We start from the raw sequence: 13,875 nt of genomic DNA on the forward strand, positions 1-13,875 counted from the left end.
AGCATCTTGAGTAAGGATACTACTAGAATAAAATGGTGTATCTACTATTGTCGATGTACTAGCTAAAATGTTTTTACTATTGTCACATCTTTTAGCATTTGTAAATTGTAATTATCAATTGATATTATATACGTTCAGCCGACATGTTTTGTTTTGTTTTGTTTTGTTTTATAGAGTGGATAAACGTAGAAATGTTTTATAATTATGGCTATGAACAAATAAAGTTGAAAAATTAGTCGCGTGAGTGCACATTTTCACTATTGGGCTGGATTTTCCTCGTACCCCTTTATTTTTTCCAAACTCTCTCTCCGCTGAATTCAGTGTTAAATTTCCGAACTGAAAGCCTTATCATCTGCATCGACGACCACTCAATATGCCATGGCCGCCGCCGCCATCCACGAGCCGGCGATAGTGGCCACACCCTCACTTTTCAGTCTCTCTACTCGCATTCACGTCTCTTCCCACCGTCGCTCGCGCCATGGCCGCCGTCGTTCGCGACCTGACGGTAGTGGTGGCGGTCGTCGAGTTTGGGGAATCGGCAGTTATGATTTCCTAAAATGAAATCTGAGCCTTCTCTCTCACAGATGGATTTCCGTCATACCCCTCCATTTTCTCCAAGCTCTCTCTCACAGATGGATTCAGAAAATTGTGTAGCTATGAAGATGAGTTTACAGATCCGAGCCTCCTTTGAAACAAAAATTTTGTTGATTTTTTATGATTCTTGGTCGAAAATTTTGGTCCTGTATCGATCTTTTTGATGGATTCTGTGTCGATTTTAATGGGTCAAAATTCTTGATGAAGATGATATTTGCTTGAAATTTTGGATTCAAACTCTATGAAATTCTGGGTTCATGTTCTTGTATTTCAAATTTTGGGTTTCGAGAACGATTCCGAGGAAACAAGTATGGTGGTAAAGTAGGAGGTATAGAGAAGGGGAATGGTGAACTGATTGTTATTTTCAACAGGCCACCACCGCTGCCTCCTATTATTTTAGCTGTCTCGGTGCTCGACTCCTTGAATAAGGGGGATAACTGACGACTGACAGGTGACACGAATCATCTTTATCTCTGTGTTGTGTGATCATGGAATACCAAAATCTAGGAATGCTAAGCTTATATATGCAGTAGGATCAGGTTCGGTTTTGTATTTGACTGCTTACTTGTGAAAAGTCTCAGCTAGGTATTGAATAATTTTAAGGATAGTGTTTAGAATGCAAGCTGTGAGGCTTAGTAGCTTTGTGTACCAGGATAGGAATGGGGTTATCACGGGCTGTATACCTATGTTTTATGTGTTTAGTATTAGCCGAGACAGTGTGTGGACTCTTCAAGAACCATGTATAAACATGTGATGTTGTGTTACTATGGTGTGTATAAGAATAATGATTTGAAAATAGGAGTTGCTGTAATACATTATGTAGCTGCTGGGAATGCATCCAATATAGTGAATGAAATTTGCAACTTGCAAGTGAGGAAGTAATCAAAATAGAGAAGCATTCCTCTCAAGTTTAATATTCCCAAAAATGTTTTTGACTTATCACTAAACAAGGACAGATATCCAAGTGCCCATTGACAGAAACTGTAGATTCGTTCCCTTCACATATGAGCTCCACGTTAAATTGCATATTTCGGTAATCCGCAAATAGAGATGTTTCATCACTTCATCTGAATCTTACATTCAAGTGCAGTTATTTTTTACATTACAATGCAAGTCTTTCTTTGTATAAAGCGAGGTTCCATTATACTTTGATTCTTGTGCTGAGTTGGGATCAAATAATTAAGGCAAGCTTGCGTACCTGATGAGTGTAGAGTGGATTGATTGCTCATTGGAAGATTCCTTAAGAAGTCAGATGCTGTAAGGAAACCTCAATTATCTGAACCCGATGAACCTGGGACGGGAATAAGTAACAGATCTGATGCTTAGGTCTTCTAATTGCTCGTTATAATTAAGAATCCAATCCTCATAAAATTAAATTCCCTGATACTTCGTAGATCAATCTCATTTTTTTCCTTCATTATACTTCATAGACAGGACTAAGAGGTTAAAATTTGCACAATAAGGCCACTGTAAAACTTGTTTTCTTTTGATGGCGTGTGGTTAGGAGCTCTCCATTCATGGTGGTATTTTATTTTGGTACAAATATATATTTGTGCTGGTGAAACTTCTTGATGCAACATTCTTGATTTTTCATTTCCCTATTAGCATTATTTTTAGCTTTGTATATCTTCTATTTCTAGATTTATTTTGTTTTCTTCTGTGTTTGGTATTTGAAACTCAAGTATGCTATGTTGTTATCTTTTCATTTTTTTTCATAGACTACTTGCATTAAGATCAACTGTGGCTCAGCAATCACATGATAATCAATTATCTTAGTACTTCTTACTATTTAGGCGATAGGTGAAGGCTATTGCTGCAACAAATGTCGGTAAATGGTAATCCAAACTTGAGCAAGACTTTTATAGTTGATGTTCTTGGAAGCAATCTCGACAGGAAAAAGAGGATGATCGGGACGGGGAGCTTTGCAAAATGTCTCAGGGGTAATAACTCACACACAAAATGTAGGAGGGATTGGTCATCATGGCTCAGCCTGCTTGGATCCTTCCATCGGAGACCAAATTCTAGATGGAGTGCAACAAGAATTGTGGTGTCAAATGCAGCAAGAACTACTCGAGCAAAGACTCAAACAAAATCAGGAGATGGAAGAGATGATGAAGCAATTAAGAAGTCACTCCTGCTGATGCATCATCGAAATGATGTCTCACGAACATTCTTCAAAACTCGATACTTTGTTTCTTTTTGCTTCGTACGTTGGTTGTATTTACTAGTAATATTTATGGGTTTATTTATCTATCATGATTTTCATTTTGTTGGTTTATTTTTTATTGGTTATTGATTTAGTTGTGTAGCTAGAATCATGATCTTGTGTATAGGAATGTAGAAAAACTATAAAAGGGTGCTAATACAATTCTTGAAGATCACCAATGGACAAGTGCCGTTGGTAAATCCTTAAACCCTAATCAACAATTAAATTTTACCAACGGTGAACACCTTGGTAAAAAAAATTTACGCCGTGCATTTTACTAACGACTAGTATCCCAAATACTAAGTAATTAATATTTGGGTGTGACCTATTGCAACCATTAAACATAAAAGAAAATAATCAGAAGAAGAAGAAGAAAACGGATAAACAGAGATCTCTTAAAGTTTCAAAGTCAAACATGCTAAAATATAAATTTGCATGCGCATATTTGTGTGTGAGTGTGACTTGTGAGCAATAATACTCTGCATCAGAAAGAAATAGTGAAAAAAAAAACTGAATTATAATGGCGTATAAAATTAAATAATAAAAATAATCATGAAAATAAGAAGGAAATAAAGGAAAAAATAGTAGGAAAAAAAATACTGTAGTAGCTTAATTCACACGTCATAAAATGTTTCCAATAACTTTCCTTTGGAATGTATATATATATTTGTGTGTGGGGTGATTTGTGAGAAAGAAAAAGTGAATTATAGTATTTTTATAATAAATATTGAAAGAAAATAATGAAATTTCTGTGAAAAAAAAGGAAAAGAGGGGGGACCTATTTCCTAGGCACAGGTCATAATGTCTTCCAATTAATAATCAATATTCTTGTGGATGCATATAAATGTGCATGTATATGTGTATTGTTGGCGTGAAACGAGAGAAACTGAACTATAAATTGAAATAAATGAATTAAAAAATTAAATTAAATCTGAAGTGATACAATGTACTAGTACTATAATGTTTAATACAACAACTATTTTGTACAAATAATTTGAAAATTATTTTTGTGCACGACAATTAGAGAATTCCTTTTTTGTGCATGCGTTGTAATTTTATTCATGGGCTTAATTTGGATTTATTCAATTATTAACCCTTGATTAATTACAGTAACATAACATAAGTACTTGTGTTCAAATCCCTTTTCTTGCGTTTTAAGTGGACATTTATTTTTTTTAATTTTTTTTACGTGCAATTTTCGTCTTTTTTGTGTGCATGTATCTTTTTTGTTTTATTTTAGTCATTGTTGTATCCTTTTTAGTTTTGTTTTAAACACTATAGTATGTTTGTGTGCATTGTATTTTTTTAGGTTTCATAGTTTTAATTTCATTTTATTTTGTTTTGGGCCTATTTTTCTTAATTCCTTTGGGCATTCTCTATTTAATTTTAGATTTGGGCCAACTAACTGAATTAAAATATGTGGGCTGCCAGGATTTAAATGTCTAGGGCTGGTTAGATAATTGTTGGGTTTTATATTTTAAAATTAAAAAAAATCATGAAAGAGAAATAAGAAAACATCTATAAACACCATTTTCACATATATATAACAAATCTCCTCTTCTCTTAGCTATAACCAACCCCTCAGAAATCGTGGTGTATTCACCGGAGCCATCTAGCTCCACCACAACATCGGCCTTCACGGATGACTGGAGCAGCCTCCGATCACAGGCCGAAACCTAATCAGGAAAAATGGCCTTGTTGATGGCTAGTGAATTTGTTAGGGTTTTGGAGAAGTCACCAAGCATGAGTTGCAAGGATTCCAACTGTGAGGACTTGTTGAGATCAAGAAATCACTATGGCATGTTTACTTAATAGGGACATCCTTCTGTTATCAAATAAAAAACTGATCCTTTTATTGGAGCTTTTACAAGAGCTAGTAGGATGGTATTATGCCATGCTATGCAATTATATGCATATAAAAATTTTGAATTCAAAGAATAAAATTATTTGTAAAACCTAGATTAACCTAATCACAATATTAAATAGTAATTTTATACTTATCAACGGCTCCATCCATTTTGGACTAAGTCTGACCCGAGTTGAAATGTGTGAGATGCAATAATTCACAACGTAATATCTATGACCAAAATCGTAAATGACCATATGTTTAGGACCAATTTTGGCATTTAATCTGAAAATAATTATCAAGATATAATTTAGGATTAAGTTATAAGATTATTATAGTTGAAGGGGGGTTGTTACCATGACTGATTGTTCATCTAGGATTGATCATGTCCATCGAGGATTGAGTTATAAGATTCAATCTCATTAACCAAACACACTATATATTTAATCTCGAGAACAACCCCTAAAGAAACTACTCCATTCGTCCACCATTAATTATCTACTTTTGTCATTTTCGTCCTTCCTCCATTAATCATCCACTTTCACTTTTTTTTATCATAATTGGTAAGTAGGTCTCACATTCCACTAACTCATTTTATTATAAACTAATATATAAATGTGTGACTAATATTCTATTAATTTTTTAAACCCACTTTCTTTTACATTTCTTAAAACTTGTGCTGGAACCAAAATAGATAATTATTGTGGAACGGGGGAAGTAATTATCCTTTTAGTTGTTGTCGTCCAACCTCTAAATACTCTTACGATCTCTATTAAAATCGTAATCACATGACGATTGTTTTGAAATTGTATGTGAAGCAGAATTTGTGTATTGTGAGAGCGACGACAAATCCATCGGATGTGGTGGACTAGCAACATATCTAGAAAAGAGAGATGTCAAGTGTTTGATCAGGGATTTGTAGTTGTGTTTTTTGTGGTATTTTTGTGAGTTTTTGGTTGCTCAAATACTAGTGTTTCTTATTTTCATAATTTAGAAGATCAGTGATACACACACACACACATATATATATATATACACTCTGCAATGATCAATTTCTGAATAGTATATTTTTCCCTTTCGATGATATAATTTTAATGTTTGTGTCATGCTCTCATCTAGCCTGCTAATAATATAGATATAGTAATTTTTGGTGAGACTGATCATTTGAGATCTGAATTCTATGTGCGTTATGACATTCTCCCTTGTTATGAGGATTGGGGCAAAACTGCACAATCAGTAAAGCTCGGTGATTGATTGCAGCTCGGTGTTAGCCGAGCTTAATCGTGCTCGGTGATTAGCCGAGCTTGCTGGTGCTCGGCATTAGCCGAACTTAGTCGAGTTCGGTGTTGACCGTTGTTATTAACTGATGCATAGACAAACGTGAGCCGTCGGATGCGATTAGTTAGTTAGCTTAAATGACAGCCGTTGGATTTGTTTTGGTTGTTAGATTAGTGTTAGTCAAATAGAGTGCATAACCGAGCTGTGCAAGCAGAGTGAGAGAGAAAGATTTTTTATCCAATCAGTTTGTAATCTTCCACAGAAATTGAATAAAAGATTCCTCATCGTTTTCTCATTGAGTTCTTGGTTTTCCTTCGTTAAACTCATTTCAATCAATTGTGTGTGTTGTCGATCTTGCTATTCGTTCTATTGTTGATCTTGACTGTGTTCGAGATTTGATCGCGTTACATCAGAGTTCACAAATTGGCGCCGTCTGTGGGAACGGAAGAAGACGACACATTCGACAATGTCTACTGCGAAATTTGATGTTGAGCGTTTTACTGGCGAAAATTATTTTGGCCTTTGGAGATTGAAGATGAGAGCTGTTTTGATGCAGCAAGGGGTCTGGGATTATGTGAAATCCAAGACGGATAAGAAGGGAACGCAGGAGGCTGATGCGGCGAAAGCACAAGAAATGGAATACAAGGCTTATAGCTCCATCGTCTTGTGCCTGAGTGACAGGGTACTCAGGGAAGTCCAAAAGGAGGATGATGCCGCAGGGGTGTGGGAGAAATTGGAGAAGATTTATATGGAGAAGTCGATTTCGAACAGATTACACCTTAAGCAAAGGCTGTTCAATTTCAGATTCTCTGACTCCAAGAATCTTGGGGGTCAACTTGAAGAATTCAGAAAGTGTATAGACGATCTTGAAAGTGTGGATGATGCCATGAAGGATGAGGACAAGGCTTTGATGTTATTGAATGCTCTGCCTCCAAGCTTTGAGCAGTTTAAGGACTCAATACTACTGGGGAGAGATTCGAAGGTAACTTTGGAAGAGGTATCCTCTGCTTTAAAATTGAAGGGAACGCAGAAATCAAACGATAAACCTATTGATCAGGCTGCTGAGAGTCTGAGTGTTAGGGTAGCATCAAAGAAGCCTTTTAAATTCAAGAAACCCTCATCTCAGAAATGGAAGCCTCCAACCACAAAGGGTGCAGATCAGAAAGAGACCAGGAGCTGTTTCTGGTGTAAGAAACCAGGCCATATCAAACAAAACTGTTTTGCTTGGAAAAAGAAGCAAGCTGAGAATGACAGAGAGGAGGGTACAGCTGCTATCACTGAAGAAATTGAAGAAGCAAGAGCCCTAAATGTGGTTAAAAGCAGCCCAATTTCCAAGGTATGGATCATGGACTCTGGGTGCAGTTTCCATATGTCATCAAATATTGAATGGTTCTGGAATATGAGAGAGTCAGATGGCTCGGTTTTACTAGGAGATGATCATGTATGCGAAGTCAAGGGTGTGGGGGATATATGTTTGAGATTGGATGATGGATGTTTAAGAACACTAACAGATGTTAGATATATTCCATCTATCAAGAGAAATCTGATCTCCTTAGGCCTTCTTGAAAGGAAAGGCTATAGGTTGACTCTATATGGTGGAGAGATGCTTGTGACAAAGAATGGCCAGATGATTATGAAAGCTATCAGAAACAATGTTCTTTACTACCTGAAGGCTGAAGCAATTAATGGATCAGTTCACTCAACTCAAGAATCCATCAATTGGCATGCAAGGCTAGGCCACATTGGAGAAACTGGAATAAGACAGCTTTTAAAACAAGGTGTGATTAAGATGCCTAAGTCTGAGACACCAGTGGATATAGGATCATGTGAAGAGTGCATCCTAGGCAAAAGTAAAAAGCAGCCATATGGAGAGGGAAAACATATATCAAAGGAGCCTCTCCAATATGTTCACAGTGACATTTGGGGCCCTGCACCAATAAACAGCATTGGAGGAGGTAGATATTTTCTATCATTTGTTGATGACTTCTCAAGAAAGATATGGATAGTGATTATGAAAGAAAAATCAGAAACTTTTCAGAAATTTCAGCAATGGTGCACAGAGGTTGAACTGGAAAAGGAAAGGCCACTAAAATGCCTAAGAACTGACAATGGTTTAGAGTTCTTGTCCCATGAATTTGATGAGTTCTGCAAAAACAAAGGGATTAAGAGGCATAGAACAGTCCCTCACAACCCACAACAAAATGGAGTTGCTGAGAGGGCAAATAGAACTATCCTAGAGAAGGTAAGGTGTATGCTGATAGCTTCTGGTATGTCAAAGCCATTTTGGGCAGAAGCAGCTTCAACTGCCGTTGTTTTGATCAACAAGTCTCCATCAGCTGCTATAGAGAGTGAAACCCCGGATAGCAGATGGTATGGCAGTGCTGGGGATTACTCAAGGCTAAGGCCATTCGGGTGTAGAGCTTATGCTCATATAAAGCAGGACAAATTGGAGCCTAGGGCTCTCAGATGTGTCATGATCGGTTATCAGAAGGGAGTCAGGGGCTATAGGTTATGGTGTTGTGAGGAAGGGAACAAGAAAGTGGTGGTTAGTAGAGATGTAATCTTCAAAGAATCTGAAATGCCTTTCCTCAACAGAGATACTCAGAGAACTCATTTTGAGGTGGAGAACCTGAGAAAACCTACAGATGCAACTCAGACTCATCCAAGTCCTACATGTGAAGCCACTGGTGGTGGAACTACTGAAAGCCAAACTGAAGTCAGAACTCCGGAAAGAGTAATTGCAAGAGACAGAGCAAGAAGGAATATCAAGCTCCCTACCAGATTTAATGATTATGATATGATGCATTATGCTCTAGCAGTGGCTGAGGAGATGGATTATCATGAACCTTCCACCTATAAAGAAGCATTGAGGAGTCCAGAAAAGGATCAATGGTTGCTGGCTATGCAGGAAGAAATTGATAGCTTGTACAAAAATCACACATGGATATTGGTATTGAGACCTACTGACCAGAAAACAGTGGGTTGTAAGTGGATTTACAAGAAGAAAGTTGAAGCTTTCAACGACAACCAAATCAGATTCAAAGCTAGATTGGTGGCTAAGGGATTCACACAGAAAGAAGGGGTGGACTACAATGAGATTTTTTCACCTGTGGTTAAGCACAGTTCCATCAGAATTTTGCTGGCAATTGTTGCACAAAGAGATTGGGAATTAGAGCAACTTGATGTTAAAACAGCCTTTCTTCATGGAGAGCTTGAAGAAAAGATCTACATGGAACAACCACCTGGCTTCGTTCAACCAGGGGATGAGGGAAAGGTCTGTCTACTGAAGAGAAGCTTATATGGGCTGAAACAAAGTTCAAGGCAGTGGTATCTTAGATTTAATGAGTTCATGCAGAAGATTGGGTTTGAGAAATCTTTGTATGATCACTGTGTATTCATCAAGAGAAGAGATGGAGTTGCTGTGGCATATCTACTATTGTATGTAGATGATATGTTGATTTCTGCTAAGCATAAGGAAGAGGTGGAGCTAGTAAAATCTGATCTGAAATCTGAGTTTGAAATGAAAGACCTTGGCAATGCTAAGAAGATTCTTGGGATGGAAATTATCAGAGATAGACATCACAAGAAGATATGGCTGACTCAGAGGGATTATATCAGTAATGTGATCAAGAAATTTCAGATGGATCAAAGTAAACCAGTGAGCATACCACTGAGTTCTCAGTTCAAACTCAGTATGAATCAAAGCCCCAAAGATGATGATCAAAGAAGAGAAATGGACAAGATCCCATATGCGAACATAGTGGGAAGCATCATGTACACCATGGTGTGTACAAGGCCAGATATCAGCCAAGCAATAAGTGTTGTAAGCAGGTACATGGCTGATCCAGGTCTGGAACACTGGCATGCTTTGAAGTGGATGTTGAGGTACCTCAGTGGTACTCATGATTATGGAATTCTATTTGATGGAAGTAAGAAGGTTGAAAAGCAGCCTCTATTGGGATATTGTGATTCTGATTTTGCAACTAATATAGATACAAGGAAGTCCCAATCGGGTTATGTATTCTGCATGTATGGTGCTGCAGTGAGTTGGAAATCCAGTTTGCAGTCTGTAGTGGCACTCTCAACGACAGAAGCTGAGTACATTTCCATGGCTGAGGCTGTGAAGGAGAGCATGTGGCTGAAAGGAATCTGCTCTGACTTTGGAGTTGATCAAGAAGCTGTGACATTGCTGTGTGACTCAAATAGTGCCATATGTTTATCGAAGCACCAGACATTCCATGAGAGGAGTAAGCATGTGGATGTCAAACTACATTTTGTGAGGGATGAAGTTGAAAAGGGCTCGGTGAAGATTGAAAAGGTGGCTACTGAGCACAATGCAGCTGATATGCTAACAAAGGTGTTACCCGGACTTAAGTTGAAGTATTGCATGGATTTGGTGAATCTGATTCAGCTGGAGTGATTGTGGAAGATGGATATGCTCTGTGGATTGTCCAGTTGTGTCCCAAGGTGGAGATTTGTTATGAGGATTGGGGCAAAACTGCACAATCAGTAAAGCTCGGTGATTGATTGCAGCTCGGTGTTAGCCGAGCTTAATCGTGCTCGGTGATTAGCCGAGCTTGCTGGTGCTCGGCATTAGCCGAACTTAGTCGAGTTCGGTGTTGACCGTTGTTATTAACTGATGCATAGACAAACGTGAGCCGTCGGATGCGATTAGTTAGTTAGCTTAAATGACAGCCGTTGGATTTGTTTTGGTTGTTAGATTAGTGTTAGTCAAATAGAGTGCATAACCGAGCTGTGCAAGCAGAGTGAGAGAGAAAGATTTTTTATCCAATCAGTTTGTAATCTTCCACAGAAATTGAATAAAAGATTCCTCATCGTTTTCTCATTGAGTTCTTGGTTTTCCTTCGTTAAACTCATTTCAATCAATTGTGTGTGTTGTCGATCTTGCTATTCGTTCTATTGTTGATCTTGACTGTGTTCGAGATTTGATCGCGCGTTACATCAGAGTTCACATCCCTCTTGATCAAGGAGATGCCCATCAACCTATAAGGCAACTACTTCCCTGCTAGGTGCCAATTTCAGTACATAATTTTTGATAGAATCTAGAATTCCACAGATCAAATATGCAATAGCTGCTTTACGAAATGTCCATGGCTTGCCTTTCTTGGATGAGTTTCAGAGGCACATGCCATGCCGGATATGGATATGCTCGACTCGACTGCCTTCAAAGAAACAATGAAGCAGTTTTACCTTTTCTAGTTATAACTTGTCCTTGTTGTCGACTTTCATTACAACGGAAACAGAGGGAGAGCATTTTGATTGGTAATGCCCATTTTCGTCACTCTCAAACAAGCACTAAATTAAGTTGTTTCTTTAATGTAGCATTTTATTTACACAATTAATTCCTTTTTCTCTTCTCCAGTCTATGAGAAATGACTTATAACAGATTGGTGCACGTTTCTTAACCGATAAAGTAACATTAGTGACACCATTTCTTACAACATCTCCAAGTTTCCATAATCATACCGATCACTTTACAACTCATAACAAATAATTATAATAATACAAGCGCTTGATGTATGCATTATGTGCAACAATTAGATAAATTTCTACATAAATATTGCTTCGTAGAAAACAAAATTGATAGTTGTTCATTACAATCCACACAACGATACAAACAAAAAAGTTTGGAAAAACAAGAGAAGTCTCCAAATATGAAAGTCTTAATTGGATAATTATTTCAAACAACACAAAATAGACATTGGCAAATAGTCCTTAGAAACCACGCGACACTAATGAACTAATTGATTAGACATATGTCTGGCATGCGAAATAATATCAAAGCTTCGCCAAAACTAATCAATCGTAAATAACCGATTTAATTTGTTGAACTAATGAAAGCGTTAGAATTCCTAAATCAATAATTTCATATTAAATTGAGGAGAAATGCCAAAAAAAAAAAAAAAAAAAATAAAGAAACGTTAAATTACCTGTGTTGATTTGAAGATGCTTCCCAGGTCAGCCTTCTTCAATGTAGAGTATTGGGTGATAAGAGCTATATTGGTTAATAAAATTTGTGATCATAATTAAATCTCCAATGCTGTATTAATGTTTTGAATTTGTTCGAGTTTATATAGATTTATGTATACGCGTCAAATTAAACACTGTCAACTTCAAAATTTTGAAATTATACGTAATTTCATGAAACTTGGTTAACAAGACTGAACTTAATCTAAATAAATTTATAAAACAATTGTACATCTGCCACGACTTTGGTAATATATCTATGTTTACGTATTCCATGGCGTAATTTGGTACTACTTGATAGATAACTTCTGAGTTAAATAATCTCAGTCACATTATATATTGCTACATCAACATTTTATGTTTATTGCATTTAATAATTACCGAGTTCTTAAAATATTTTAACACCTTTTTATACTATTTTAACAAGACTTTCAAAATAACCTAATCAAAACGCATCCCATTATATAAATTTAATAAATTAGCATTTCTCTCAATTTCATCATACCTACTTCAAATACTCCCTCCGTTCCATAGTAATAGAGTCATTTTGCCATTTTGGTACGTTCCATAGTAATAGAGTCATTTCTCTTTTTAGTAAAAATCAACACATTTCTCCACACCTACTTTACTCTCTCTACCTTTTACATTTTCCATTTTATTCTCCCTTTACTTAAATCACTTAACATAATTTTCTTAATTTTCGTGCCGAAAAGAAACGCCTCCATTACTATGGAACGGGGGAGTAGTAAATAGTGTGTTGAAATCCCATAACTTTATCAAATAATCTACGAAAATTCTTTTGTCATACTCAGTTACGCAATGAAGTATTTACTAGTAGACGTCAGTCGTATTCCACCATTGTGAATTTTCGAGTCATTACAAATGAGGCATCACAATATAGATTTTGAGCATATTCTTAACTAGTCGTATTCTGCCAACTGTGAGCCACGTATTTCCGTATCTACCGGCGTCTTTTATTTTCCAGTCCTGTTTTAAATATCCTTAATTAATTATTCAGTCATGGGTTTAATTAGACCGTTATAGGACTTCCAAATATTTCCACGCTTAGCAGTCATCATCGTCTTCTTTCTCATCTCAACTTTTCTATTTTCCATTCTCTTTTTCCTCTATCACTAACTAGAAAATTAATTAATGTGCTGGAACATTTAAAATTTGTGAAGCGTAAAAAATTTGGTTTAACTTTTTTAAGGTAAAAAATTAAGTAGAACATTTTATGCTTGTTTTTATATTCATATAGTATTAAATATGTTCAAGAATTATTAATTTATAAAATTGATGGGACCTACATCTTTAAGGGAAAAGAGGTTCTCGAAAAAAAGGTGTTGTTTTATTATCTCAATAACAAAATAAATATGTATAGATTGAATTAAAGAATTTTATTACTCCATCCATCCCTCAATAATATGCACTCTTTCATTTTTAGTCCGTCCCACAAGAATATGCATTTTCTAATTTTGGAAAGTCTTTTTCTCTAATGAGGTGGGACTCATTCTCCACTAATAATATTTTATTTATTTTCTATCTCTACATCTCTCTTACTTTACTAATTTTACATTAAAACTCATGACGGCCCCAAAGTGCATATTGTTTGAGAACGGAGGGAGTACGTTACAAAGTGTATTAATTTTGGAGCTGCACTACTCGGTAGGATCACATGGAATACGCGCATTTAAATCGGAACCCGGTAGTTTATTTTGAAAACAATAATTTTTATGTATTAAAATAGTACTCACCTTTGTCAAGAACATCATTCAACTTTAGTTTTTACAGTAATCATATGAAGTGTTATTTCTAATGCGCATTGTAACTTTGTAAGAGCAATTATTTTGTTAATAAGAACGATAACTTTTTTCCGTGATAATTTTTAATCAACAATAATTTGTTTTTTATAGTATTTTTTATACAAAAATAAAAACCCTTTTTTATACAGAGAACTCACTCC

At 36.2% G+C, this 13,875-nt stretch overlaps 1 long non-coding RNA gene across 1 annotated transcript; it reads left to right on the forward strand.

Annotated features, from left to right (window-relative positions):
- Positions 1–231: 231 nt before the first annotated feature.
- LOC121772766 lies at positions 232–2,872 on the forward strand. The gene is made up of 2 exons (XR_006044391.1): positions 232–1,045; positions 2,388–2,872. It is a non-coding gene; the product is annotated as an uncharacterized LOC121772766 (long non-coding RNA).
- The last annotated feature ends 11,003 nt before the right edge of the window (positions 2,873–13,875 follow it).

The sequence above is a fragment of the Salvia splendens genome, chromosome 16, assembly GCF_004379255.2.
Source record: "Salvia splendens isolate huo1 chromosome 16, SspV2, whole genome shotgun sequence".
Taxonomy (NCBI): Eukaryota; Viridiplantae; Streptophyta; class Magnoliopsida; order Lamiales; family Lamiaceae; genus Salvia; species Salvia splendens.